The sequence below is a fragment of the Charadrius vociferus genome, unplaced genomic scaffold, assembly GCF_000708025.1.
Source record: "Charadrius vociferus isolate BGI_N301 unplaced genomic scaffold, ASM70802v2 scaffold368, whole genome shotgun sequence".
NCBI lineage: Eukaryota > Metazoa > Chordata > Aves > Charadriiformes > Charadriidae > Charadrius > Charadrius vociferus.
Window position 1 is genome coordinate 401131 of NW_009649714.1, and position 12671 is coordinate 413801.

A 12671-nucleotide genomic window follows, 5' to 3' on the forward strand; every position below is an offset into this window, starting at 1 on the left:
CTGAACAAGGAACCCCAAGCACAGCAAACACATGCATGTTTGCCATCTCCTGTTTCATAGAAGGTACATTCCCAGTTGGATTAGCTTTTTTCACATTTAGAAATCATTCAGAACTAAAAGAAATATTGTATCAATACTTCGAGGTAAAACAGTACCAATTTTGTTCAGCAACTTTACTTTTTAGCTGGGCCTCTTCTTACTCCTGTAATTAACAGCATATTGTGCAGACACTGTTCGCTCTCAGAGCGATCAGAGCGATGTTTACAGCTGATGCCCAGGCATGGTATGCAGAGAGGCTCTCGCTTACACCTATTGCTAGAACACCCCAGGGCAGCCAACTGTTACTTGTCCCGTTGGAGGGTCGGAAGTAGAAAAACATAGAGGGGTCCCACCTGCGGGGAGGAGCGGACAGGACAGGGGACCCAAAACTGACCAACAGGGTATTCCATCATCCCACCTGCCTCATGCTCAGTATAAAAGCTGAGGCATCAAAGGGTCAGCCCGCTTTCTCCAATGGCCGGCGTCTGAGGAGGACTCTGTTCATCTGCCTTTGAACCCGATCCTGAATGCAGATCCAGAACGCAGTTCCTGTCCATCACCAAGTCCAGCCTGGGGCTTCCCCAGTGCCAGCCAGTGATGTGACTGTCATCTGGGAGCTTGATACGGTTTTGTGTATATATTTCATTTTTTCTTTTTACTCTCTTATTAATATTTCATTGAAGTCAAGTTTAGGTCTTTCTAAAAAGTCTCTTTTTCCCTCCTCTGCCTCTCTCTTTGAGGAGAGGGAGTACCTGTTGCTCACCCGATGGCTGGCTCAGCCCAAACCATGACACAAAGGCCTATTATACAGTTACGATACCACCACTTAAATCACATTAGGACTTTGCATAATTGCCCCAGTGAACTGTGATATAGTGAAATAACAACACAAAGTTATTTGACTTTAGAATCATATATACATTGAAAATAGAAAGATAAAATGTCTTTTTACCTATGGTTTTGTTTTTAGACAATGCCGGAGGAGAGTTTGCGTCCTCAGATTCTTCCGATGAATGAGCCAAGAAGTCATGAAGTTTCTGCACCAATGTATTCAACTTGCTTTCACTGTTGAAATACAAGTAAAACTTGAAGTCATCTATATATCTCACTCCAATTTAGCAAGCTTGAAAGAAATTATGTTTAATCTCAATTAATAAACACCTACAAGAGAAACTCAGTTATTGCATAAACATTTGTTTCTGCAAGAGAACAAAGTAAATAAAAAACATACAATTTTGTTAAACCCTGAGTAATCGAATAGGTGCAGCCTTACTGATGAAAAAAGCACTAAGGACTCTGTTAACGGCAATAATAAAAAGCCTATTTTAAATTGTTTTTACGATTTTAAGTAGTTTCTGCTGTTTAAAATTATTTACAAAATTCAAGAAAGTCTGAGTGGTAATCCTGCTATGACACGCGAATAGCAAAAAATGAATTTAAGATTCTACTTTCTCTGAAGCTGAACAGGCAAAAATAATAAAATCTTTATTATCAAAAATGTAACCTTTGGGGATATAAAACACTAGAAATAATAGCAGAGTTTCACCCACAACCTTAGAAACAAACAGGTCCATTGAGTATGACAAATCTACACGATTATGCAAAGCTTCTATTAAATCAGCCATGCACATACGCACTGTGTATCCTGTACTCATTTTGTCAAAGAACAATCATGTAGAATCAGATCATTCCTTGATCTATTTGTATAAGTATTGTTAATTAATTTATTAAAAATATTATGCTGGGAATTTTCACTAGGCAGTTTTAGACACCAGGAATTGTCAGTCTTGTATATATACAGATTACAGTAAAAAGGCAACACCTTTATCTGACACTTTTCATAGAATCATAGAATGGTTTACGTTGGGAGGGGTCTTGAAGATCAAGTTCCAAGCCCCCTGCCACAGGGACACCTCCCACTAGACCAGGTTGGGGTTTTTTGTTAAAAAGCTGTACTGCTTCATAATCTACATGTTATTCCCTCTCACTGTACATTGTTTATTTCAGATTTTCTCCTCCCAAAGCTTTTACGGTTTCCTGAGACAAGTGCCTTTTCCTAGCTGCAAGCACGCTGCCTGAGGCGGAGGGCAGTCACACTTTCAGACCCCGATGTACCCAAAGCTGCCACTCTCAGCTGTTTGTCACCGCTTCCCTCCTGGACACTATCAGTCCTCTGAAATCTGCCAGCTGATATGTCTGAGTCATCCTACCTTATCTGCTACTACAGATGGGTTTTCAAACTGCTGAACTACACTACCCCCTTCCCAAGTTAACCCAGTTAAAGGATACAGGTTTCCATCCTTTCTACTTTTTAGCTCCCCATTACTTTCAGAATAGCCTTCTCATCGCAAGAAGTAGTAAGGTTTTCTGTCCCCGTTTTACAGGCTGTAGGAACTTTTGAATACTAATCAGAAGCTCAATCCACTCACCTTTACCATCCCTCCTATTTCTCCAGACACATCAATTTATTAGCTTCTGACTTTCAATTTAACTGTTATTGCTAACAAAAAGAAAAAATCGCCTGTTTTATATGAAGGCCATGCAGGTGAGCGCTCTCTTGAGCAATGACTGAAAAGGTATCATCACATTAATGCAAGTGACTATTTAAACCGGTGAAAATAACCACATATAAACCAGCATAAAACATCCATTTAAAAAAAACAACAACAAACCTGTAATTTGTTTAAATCTTCTGAAGTACTCAAAATAAAACAAAACAGCACTTTGTAATGGAAAGATTTTCTGCATGAATAAAGGATGCTTTTCTTCCGAGACTACATACATACCATCACTCACTTGAGCAATTTTGAAAGAGTGTGTAACAAAGCCTGGTTTACTCTCAAGTGTATCTTAAATTTTTTCTTGCAATCTGTTTAAAAGTCTTTCCCTCTAATTACTGGACTCATGCTGCTACTCAAGTGCCAGTCCCTAAACTTGGGCTTCCCTTTTTGTACATGGATGGAGGGCATGCTTGGAAAACATTACAGGAGACGCTAATGGTGCACTTCAGTTTTAACAGATTGAATGCTCTACTTTAGAAAGGAGATTTAATGACAATTTATTCACATTAAGTGAAAAAAAAATTAAAGAGTTGTTCAGAATTATTTGATAGTAAAAGTACATAAAGAGGTTGTATATCCATTCCAGGCGGTCTGAACAACTAATGCACATTTCAAAAGACCGTAAACAAGTACATTTTTGGTAGTAAAAACAAAAAAAACCCACATGTGGAATTCTGCTCATTTAGTTTATAAATAACTTGTTTTGGTCACAACATTTTAGAAAAGAAAATGGGAACTATAAATGAGTTATAATATTATTGTTCTCAATACAAAACAAATTCAGACTAGTGCGCATGTGACTAACACTCGGAACATTATCTACTACCACTTATTAACCCTTACCCTAACTAGCCTAAAATTATCATTTTCAGAGCAAAATGTTCATGCTGACAAACAACAACAAAAAAATCTACAAACTAATACTAAAATGTCTTCTCAACTTGCTTTTCCTCGTGATTATTCAGCATTTTGCAGCATAGGCCTGTATTAAGGAATACCAGGTCAAATGTAAGTAAAGGTGTTACACTTACTATACTTCACCACAAAGACATTTTAATTTAGGGCAATGCTTCACCTGTTTTTGTACAAAAGCGATTTTATGTCATGCATTTACAGTTGAGAATATGTTATCTATAATATTTTTTAAAAGCTTCTACTGCAAAATCCTTATTCTTTGTAATATATTAATACTCATCCACTATTAAATTGATCACAACCTATAAAATGTGGTGGTTTTTTTTTTTTTTTTAAATAGGAGCCTACAAATTTAGAACCATCTCAGAAGCCCTAAGTGAAGCAAGCAGTCTCCCTCTACTCTATAGCAACAATCCCTACGCTATTTACTAGTGTTTTCAGGTTTGCATGTTCTAAGTAAATGGCTTCACCATCAGTCTAGAGCTATTTCAACACTGTTTAGCCTAATTAAAAGAGGAATGAAAGGAAAGGTGTCCTACTATTATTGGTTTGGCCATGAACCTGATTTGTGACCTTGGGAAACTATCTTATAAGAATACCATTTCTTACCTAAATTCAGAGCAAGTGCTTAATCTTAAACAGTAAACGCCTGGCCCTTACTAGGATAAAAAAAGGTACATAACAGGCAAACCACATTATCGGGCGAAATGATTCTACAAAGCAATAGACCAGATAAGAAGAAAATGAAGGGACGGGTGTGTCCTAATCTAGATATACTTAATTCAATCTGCTTGCTGACTGCTGTCCCCTCGTATGTGTTTACCTCTATTGGGTTTGCACGGCAAGGTTTCGGTAGCCGGGCGTCTACATGGGTGGCTTCTGTGAGAAGATGCCAGAAGCTTCCCCCATGTCTGATGGAGCCAGTGCCAGCCGGCTCCAAGAGGGACCCACCGCTGGCCACGGCTGAGCCCATCAGCGTCAGTGGTAGAACCTCTGGGATAACATAGTCAGGAAGGAGGGGGGAAAACTGCTGGGCGACAGCAGCTGGGAAAGAGGAGTGAGAGTATGTGATAGCAACTCTGCAGACACCAAGGTCAGTGGAGAATGAGGGGGAGGAGGTGCTCCAAGCACCAGAGCAGAGATTTCCCTGCAGCCCATGGTGAAGAGACCATGGTGAGGCAGGCCATGAAGGTCCACGGTAGAGCAGATATCCACCTGCAGCCTGGAGGGGACTCCATGGTGGAGCAGGCGGATGCCCGAAGAAGCCTGTGACCCTGAGGAGAGCCCATGCTGGAGCAGGTTTGCTGGCAGGACTTGTGACCCCACATGGGACCCAGTCTGTCCCCATGGAAGGGACTCACGCTGGAGCAGTTCATGGAGGACTGTCTCCCATGGGAGGGACCCCACGCTGGAACAGGGGAAGAGCATGAGGAGGAAGGAGCAGCAGAGACAATGTGTGATGAACTGACCACAACCCCCATTCCCCGCCCCCCCGCACCGCTCGGCAGGAGGAGGTGGAGAAATTGGGAGCAAAGTTGAGCCTGGGAAGAAGGGAGGGGTGGGTGAAAGGTGTTTTAAGGTTTATTTTTATTTCTCATTACCCTACTCTGATTTGGCTGGCAACAAATGAAATTAATTTTCCCCAAGTTGAGTCTGTTTTGCCCGTGATGCTAATTGCCTGTCCTCATCTCGACTGAGGAGCCTTTCATTATATTTTCTCTCCCCTGTCCAGCTGAGAAGGGGAGCGATGGGGCAGCCTGGAGGGCACCTGGCATTCAGCCATGGTCATCCCACCACATTACTTCATCACCTGTGTTAGCTAATGATCATGCTTCTGCAAAGTGAGTCAAATCACCTTGCACAAATAAAATTTTAAGGAACAGTTTTCATTTGGATCCAATTTGCCACACATTCACGTGATGACTCCCTCTGATGGCAGGTGAGGTGCTGAAAATTCATAGCCAGGGCCGGGGAAGAGCAGGACTGCCCATTTCAGCAGCAAACCTGGGTCACATTGGATTATACTTTGGAACTGCACTGGAAAAACCTTGTTATAGCGCTCAGTTACTATCTTCTTTCTTCAGACACTTCAAAAATGTAGGTGGGGAATGTCCCAGTTATTGTCAACATTTGGAAGAATAGTTTTAAAACTGTATTTTCTTCAAACAAATTTCTCGTTCTTCCACAGGATCCTAACCAACTTTTAGTCTAAATAAGTGCCCCTCATCTGAATTTCAAGTGGCTCCTGAAAGTTGATGAAACAGGCATGCTTTCCATCTTTTCATCTATGTCTATGTTGACAAATACGCTTTTGCAAAATTTTTCCTAAATACTCACCTTCCTTAAGTTCAACACTTGTCTAAAATTTTTCTATGTTCAAACTTTTAAAATAGTTCAAGGGCACAAGTTTTTTAAATTCATCTTTACCGTTGCTTCAAGTTAAGTCCCAATTATTTTTCACTTTTGAAGTTGAAATGAAATACTGCAGAACAACAAGTATTAAGCAGACAATATTAAACAATCCTAAAAAAAAAAAATTAAAGAAAAATAAAACCAGATGTGCTTTTTAGACTGCTGGTCTGTAGACTACCATCCTCCGCTTCAGACTGTATGCCTATGTGAATGACAGAAATCCAACAAACCACAGCAAAAGTCTGGGTATTTTAATTAAGACAGTGGGAAGAGGAAGGGAAAAGAAAAGACTATGCCTACGTCAGAATACAAGAAGGTTTGGTGCTGATGACCCAATATCCACGCTACATACATTTCAGTAATTCAAACTAGGTGTAGTCTGGTTCTGCAGACTGAACAAGCACCAGCAGTTGGAGCACATCAAGAATGCTGAAGCACATCTTTCAGCTTAGTTCCACCCAGAAGGAATCCAGTTTGCGCGCTCCAAGCACCCCCTGCATTATCCACCAAACTGAATAAGCAAGGACAATCCGCAGACTTCTTTCAAAAATGCACTTAATTCAGATGCTAATGTGGATGCACCCGAAGTTCTGAAGGAGATCTCAACATACCTTTCCAAAGCATTTATGTCTATTGCGTCACAAACACGATTATCTTTTACAATTAATATTTTATAGTAAATAAAGCTAGATTTGATGTAATTTAATTAAAAATACAATTTCAAAATTTGTACTAGCTATCCTTCCCCCCCCCCCAAAAAAAAAATGTACAATTTCTTTTCATACTAGCTAAGCTTTGATATAATCGGGTCAGTATTCTGTCACCTGCAAATCTTTATAGAAGTTTTTCCTGATGAGAAGGGAAAGTGTTAGACTTACTCCAATTCAGAGATTTCAGTTACAAGGGCAGAGCCTACATAGCTGTTTCATACGAAATGTGTCAATATTGTGGCTGAACACACAGGAATTAAATAGCTTAAGACTGTTGGGAAGAGTGAAAGATGATAAAACCTACGGTAGAAGTTACTTTTTATTCCCTTATCAGAAAAGGAGTGAATACACCTGCAATATCCGAAGAAGCCTAGTTCTCTCAGAAAAGATACATAACCAGAAAATAAAACCAGTCTACCGTTGTACCAGCTGAATGAGTAAATTAATATGGTTTTATAAAGGTGGGGAAACAAAGCACTTCTTAGTGGTTGTTTTTTAACTCAACCACAGTTTTCCAAGGGAAAAACAACATGATATTGTATAGCCCAAATCAGACTAATATTTTGTAACTGATTTATACTGACATACTGATTATGCCAAAACAAGTGAGGCTTTACAATCAGGATTCACACAGTCTGTTCAAGTTGGCACGAACTAGCTCTACTGCCAAAGGACACGAACCCTCACGCCCCAACGCACACACCCCTGATGCCACCCACACTCTCACTTCTCTCCTCCTCCTCCACTTCAGTACAAGTATTTGTTTTAACCTATGCACAGAAGTTGATCCGTATTAAAAGTTGCCATTTATTCTACTGAATCTAGATAATTTCCCTAATCCAGCCCACTGTGCACTGGTATGAATGTTTCTGCAAGCAGAGGTGATGACAGCCGGAGCTGGGGATGAACTGTAACTCCAGTGGCAGCAATATGCTATGTGAGCTTGAACTGTCACGCAGCAGCAAAATTAGAGTTGGTCAGGTAAACACCACCAAGAATCCCAGAATCACTGAGGTTGGAAGGGACCTCTGGAGATCACTTAGTCCAACCCCCCATCAAAAGCAGAGACAGCTACAGGAGGTCACCCAGAAACATGTCCAGTCAGGTTCTGAGTACCTCCACAGACGGAGGCTCCACATCCTCTCTGGGTGACCTGTTGCAGTGTTTGATCGTTCTCACAGTAAAAAACTTCTCTTGTGTTTAGATGGAACTGTACCACATTAAACTTACTAAATCAGATACAGTCAGAAAATACCTGAACACCGAAGCTCTGACTGAAAAGGGATGCAGGCATCTAGCACTTCACCAGACTTCCAGATTCTATGGGTAAGACTTTGTTAACACAGAATCACTCTTTTACGTTGTTTAGAACTGACTTTAAATCTACAGGGGCCTAATCAAACGATACCTAGTACAGGTGAAGACACTGGATGAAGTAACTTTGGAGCTTAAGTACAGCATAACAGGTTCAGACAAGTAAACAGAGTTATTTTCCTCCAGACACACAAGGGGAATGAAAAAGCAATGGTTAAAAGTCACTAAGAGACCCTTTACTCTGTGCAAGGAAGATTACACAATTTCTTTTTGTTGAGATGGTATCCAAACCACCATATCAGGATTTGGCTGAGAGTTACCACGCTTCACTAAAAAGTAAAAAATTCTTTGGTTTTTAACCTGTTTCTTTAATGTGAGCTTAAAAAAAATAAATAAATAAAAGAAAAAGCTAAGACAAACAATCTCATTGTTATGTTGATTTGAATGCCACACTGAAGTCTGTAACTTCAATGGCAAAATAATCTGCAAGCTGAAAAAGAGTGACTGAAGTCAACCACTTGAAAATCTAAATACAGTATTTATACCTTTATGAGACAAACTACATGGCAAAGTGAATACCTTACTATACTAATTCAGGAAAGGAAGCTCCAACTAGCACATATAACATACAAAACACAGAGTTGTATTTAAAAAGCTTAAAGATGCTTTGTTTAAAGGGAAAGAAGGGCTCCACATCAAATAGCATCACACCCCTCTAACTCTCAGACTGCCTTCTCTTTTGCTTCATATGCCTTCTGCTTCCTGGAGGTCACCACAGACTCTCAGACATCATTCATCACAAACTCTGTCTAAGAATTAAAGAGTGTCCCTTCCAAGTCTCACAGATATTCCCAAACAGGTTTGCTACAGGCTTGTAGGAGTTGTAGCCAATCTGAAGCACAGTTTTTTATTTTACAAGAGAAAAGTCATCTCAGTTTGCCCCACCGTCAGTCCTGAATTTATTGCTTAATTTTTTTTTTTTGCTTTTGCTTTACATGACAGATGTATTTGCCCAACCAGGCTTCTACAGTTGAATCTATTAAGACCTACAGTTGGACCTACCAAGACAGAAATTTCTACAACTGTGCAGCTTTCAGACTTGCAAATAAACTGCCCGAAGAGCAATGAAGTTGACACTGGTCAAAAACCTGTGTAAACGAGGTCTTGATTTTTTCAAGGTTTCACTCCTTTTCTCAAGGAAAAAAAAAAAAGGAAAAAACCCAACATCAATCAATCCATCATCCATCTTGAATGATAACTGCCTGGTGGCTAGATGTTATAACAAATTAGGAAAGCTTTACACTCTTCCTTTAGGAAATCAGGCCACTTTACCTACCATCTTTTAAAGTCAATTTCAAACCTTTTGTTATATTTGCCACTGAATTTCTACAATTCCTTCTTTCTCCTCCTGACTCACCACTGGAAGAACCTGCCACTGATCTATCCATGAACTGATTCATGTTTCCAAATCACCTGCAGGCACAAGCTGAGCTCCAGTGATACGAAATGTGATTTCATGAAGTTCCACATTATCCTTAGGCTTTCCTGTTTGTAACAGACACATCTAGTGATCCAATCTAAAAACGTACTTTGTCATGGACTGCAGGCATTTGGTTTTATGGTGAACACAACACATTTTAGTATTATTTTTTATATTTTCTTTTGGGGAGGTATATCCATGTAAAAAGCACTAACTTTTCCTCCCTTCAAGCAGAGGGTATGAGTGCTTATCTATAACTGTACTGGGAATTTCAAGTTTCCACAATGGTAAGGCCACCCTACTGCAGAATTTCTATTATACACCCCTTTGTCACACCAAATTATTTCATAGAAAATGAAGATGCCCTCAGTTAAGCGCTATAGAGACCCTGACACAAAACTCTAACGGATACAGTATTGTACTAAAACAGAAATAATGAAGTCACTGCAGTTAAGTTCCTCTCTTAGAGAATTTCATTTAATTAGTGCAAACATATCGGCTCTGGGGCATGTCTGGCACAGAAGACGACAGCCAGCCTAAAGTTTTGGTCTTCCTGCGGGAAGAGTCAAAGAATCTGCCCATACCCATTCCACATGACTGTGCAAAAGACAGCCAACTTACACTGTACCTTCAGAGAATACAGAAGATTGCTATTGACATATTTCCAATAGATTATTGTGGCATTAAACACATGCCTCATACAGCCCTGTAATATCACTCAGAACGAAGAAATTCAAGTGACTCAAAAATGCAGAAAATTTAACAAAAATGTTAAGACCAAGCTACCAAAATATTATACTGAAATTTGAAGTCTGAATCATTAAAAAACTGAAGTTTATTTTGCCAACTTCAAAAATCTACTATCACAACATTGACTACCAGACGGTACAAGTGAGTAAGATTCCAAACCTGTCTTCATTTTCCGTTGTTGTACTTATTTTGTACAATGAATGAAATGATTGGTAGGAACAGATTCCTCCACTTAAGAAAAAAGAAAAAAAAAGTTTTTTGGGCAAAATTTGTAGAGAAATCTTTATAAACCTTTACAAAGACAGCACTTTTTTTAAAGTTTCATAGTAAGTTGCTCCAGTTTTCATGGTGCTTTTCAGCATCCCTAATTTCTCACCCTGGGCATGGGAGACTCCTTGGTTCTTAATATTAAATAAAAGTATTCCTTACAACAAACTTTCCTTTTAAACACTGTAAGGCTATATTCCAGAAGCACTGGAAAAATATTTTCCATCAAAAGTCTATTGTTTGCATATCTTCCAAAGAATTCTAACAACAATCTCCTAGGCTTTATTTCCGTACAGGTCTTACATGAGGAAAACTACAGATAAGAGAAGATGAAATGAACGTGTAGGGTGACTGCGCAGGGTGACAGAAATGCAGGCAGCTGACAGGCCAACAGGACTTGTGGGAAATGGGAACAAAAGAGAGAGAGAGAGAATGTGTGTGTGTCTGTGTATGTTTTTCTTTTCCCTCTCATTCTCTCCAACTCAAATTTTAAGTAGAACTTGAACTGACAGAAAATAAGAAAAAGGCCATGCAATGTGTTCATCAGCTTATAACCCCGAAACCATGGTACCCTACAACGTCACGTTCCTGGCTGGTAACTGTTCTTGTAAAATAAAAACTGTTCAAGATGAGCTCTCTATAGGATGAGAATTACAAAAAAAACCCACAAAAAACAGACTGAATGAGAACCGAGTCCATGAACAGAAGAAAAGTTTGGAGAGCACCAAAAAAAAGATTATGTCCACCTACTTAAAAGTAGTTTGTGACAGGGCCTGCTTATTACATGCGACAGATCCAACCCAAGGACTACATACAATCTCAAATCTATTTTGAACATACTTTTTGATCTTCAAGATTACAAATAATCTGAAATAATCCCATTTACCTTTCTGTCTGCAGGTAATCTGAAAAATTGCATGCAAAATGTATGAGCTTCTGCATCCTCTTCCACTGAAGCACCAACTAAAGCAGTCCCTTAGCAGTAACACTAATTGTTGCACTGATGACAACATAAGAATATGGAAAAAGTACCTAAAACTTCATAATGTAGACCAGGAACAAGAGGTTCAAAAAATGATAAAGCAGAATATGGGAAAACAGGACAAAATACAACAGTCATAGTAAAATAAAAAGTAAAGTGGTCTAAAGGGAAGAGCATTTTTCAGAATATGTGATACTAATTATGACTGTAAAACAGTCAATAAATGTCAGTAAGCCAGATCTTTTTGCTATACAAAAAATCAAACTCTACCCTTGATTTTCAGGGACTGAGGAAGAAAAAGGAGAAAGCCTGTGAATTAGTATTTCAGTCTATATGAATGAGGGGAATGAGAAGGGGGGAGAGATAGGCAATCCCTATCCTACAAAATAAGGACGAAAACATATGCAGAACAAACTGCTAACTGCTGGGAACTCATGCATCAAATAAGGTATATTTGCAATACTCATGACTTGCATCCAACGTGTGATCAACATCAATAATGATGATAGTATTTTTAAAATCTCTTTTTGTTAGAAGTAGATTACATATGCATTATTTCCTCAGAAATGTTAAGGCTTTAAAGATCAAGCCATACACATGAGGAGGAAAACTACCATCCCTGCAACCTTTGGCTGGGACTGAATGCTAATTATGAACGACTCAAACCAAGTCTAAAACTGGGTGGTGAAGATACACAAATACGACCACAGAAAAAAAACTTTATCCAAAGCTCAGTACTTAAGACAGCGTGATGCTGTCCTTTCTTAATGCTGTTGGATTTTGAAGATACGTGCAATATTCGTGAGGGTCAAGTGACAATACTTTATTGTTTACATAGTGCCTCAGGCATGTGGAATATTTGTGGGTGATGGCCTGTTCATCAGACCTCTTGAGATACCGATAAACCGAAAGCACACAAAGCCAACTATTGATTAATAGTTGAACATGGCGTCTTTCCGAACATTGACTTTACTTGGGGTTTTTGTCAGCTCGCTTACTTTACGCAGCAAAACTGGAGCCGTTCGTAACAACTAACGCGGCAGGAGACGGCTCTTCAAGGGGAGAGGGCGATGTTTGTAAACCGGCACGAAAACAGACCCCTTGGCGGGGGGGACCGGCGGGATGGGAAGGACTTTTACTAGAGCACAAACACGTGGGGCGGGGGCGGACAAACGGAGGGCACATCCCCGCGGCGGGGGCACGGCGGGCGATGGCGGCGGGCGATGGGGGCCCCGCCCCTC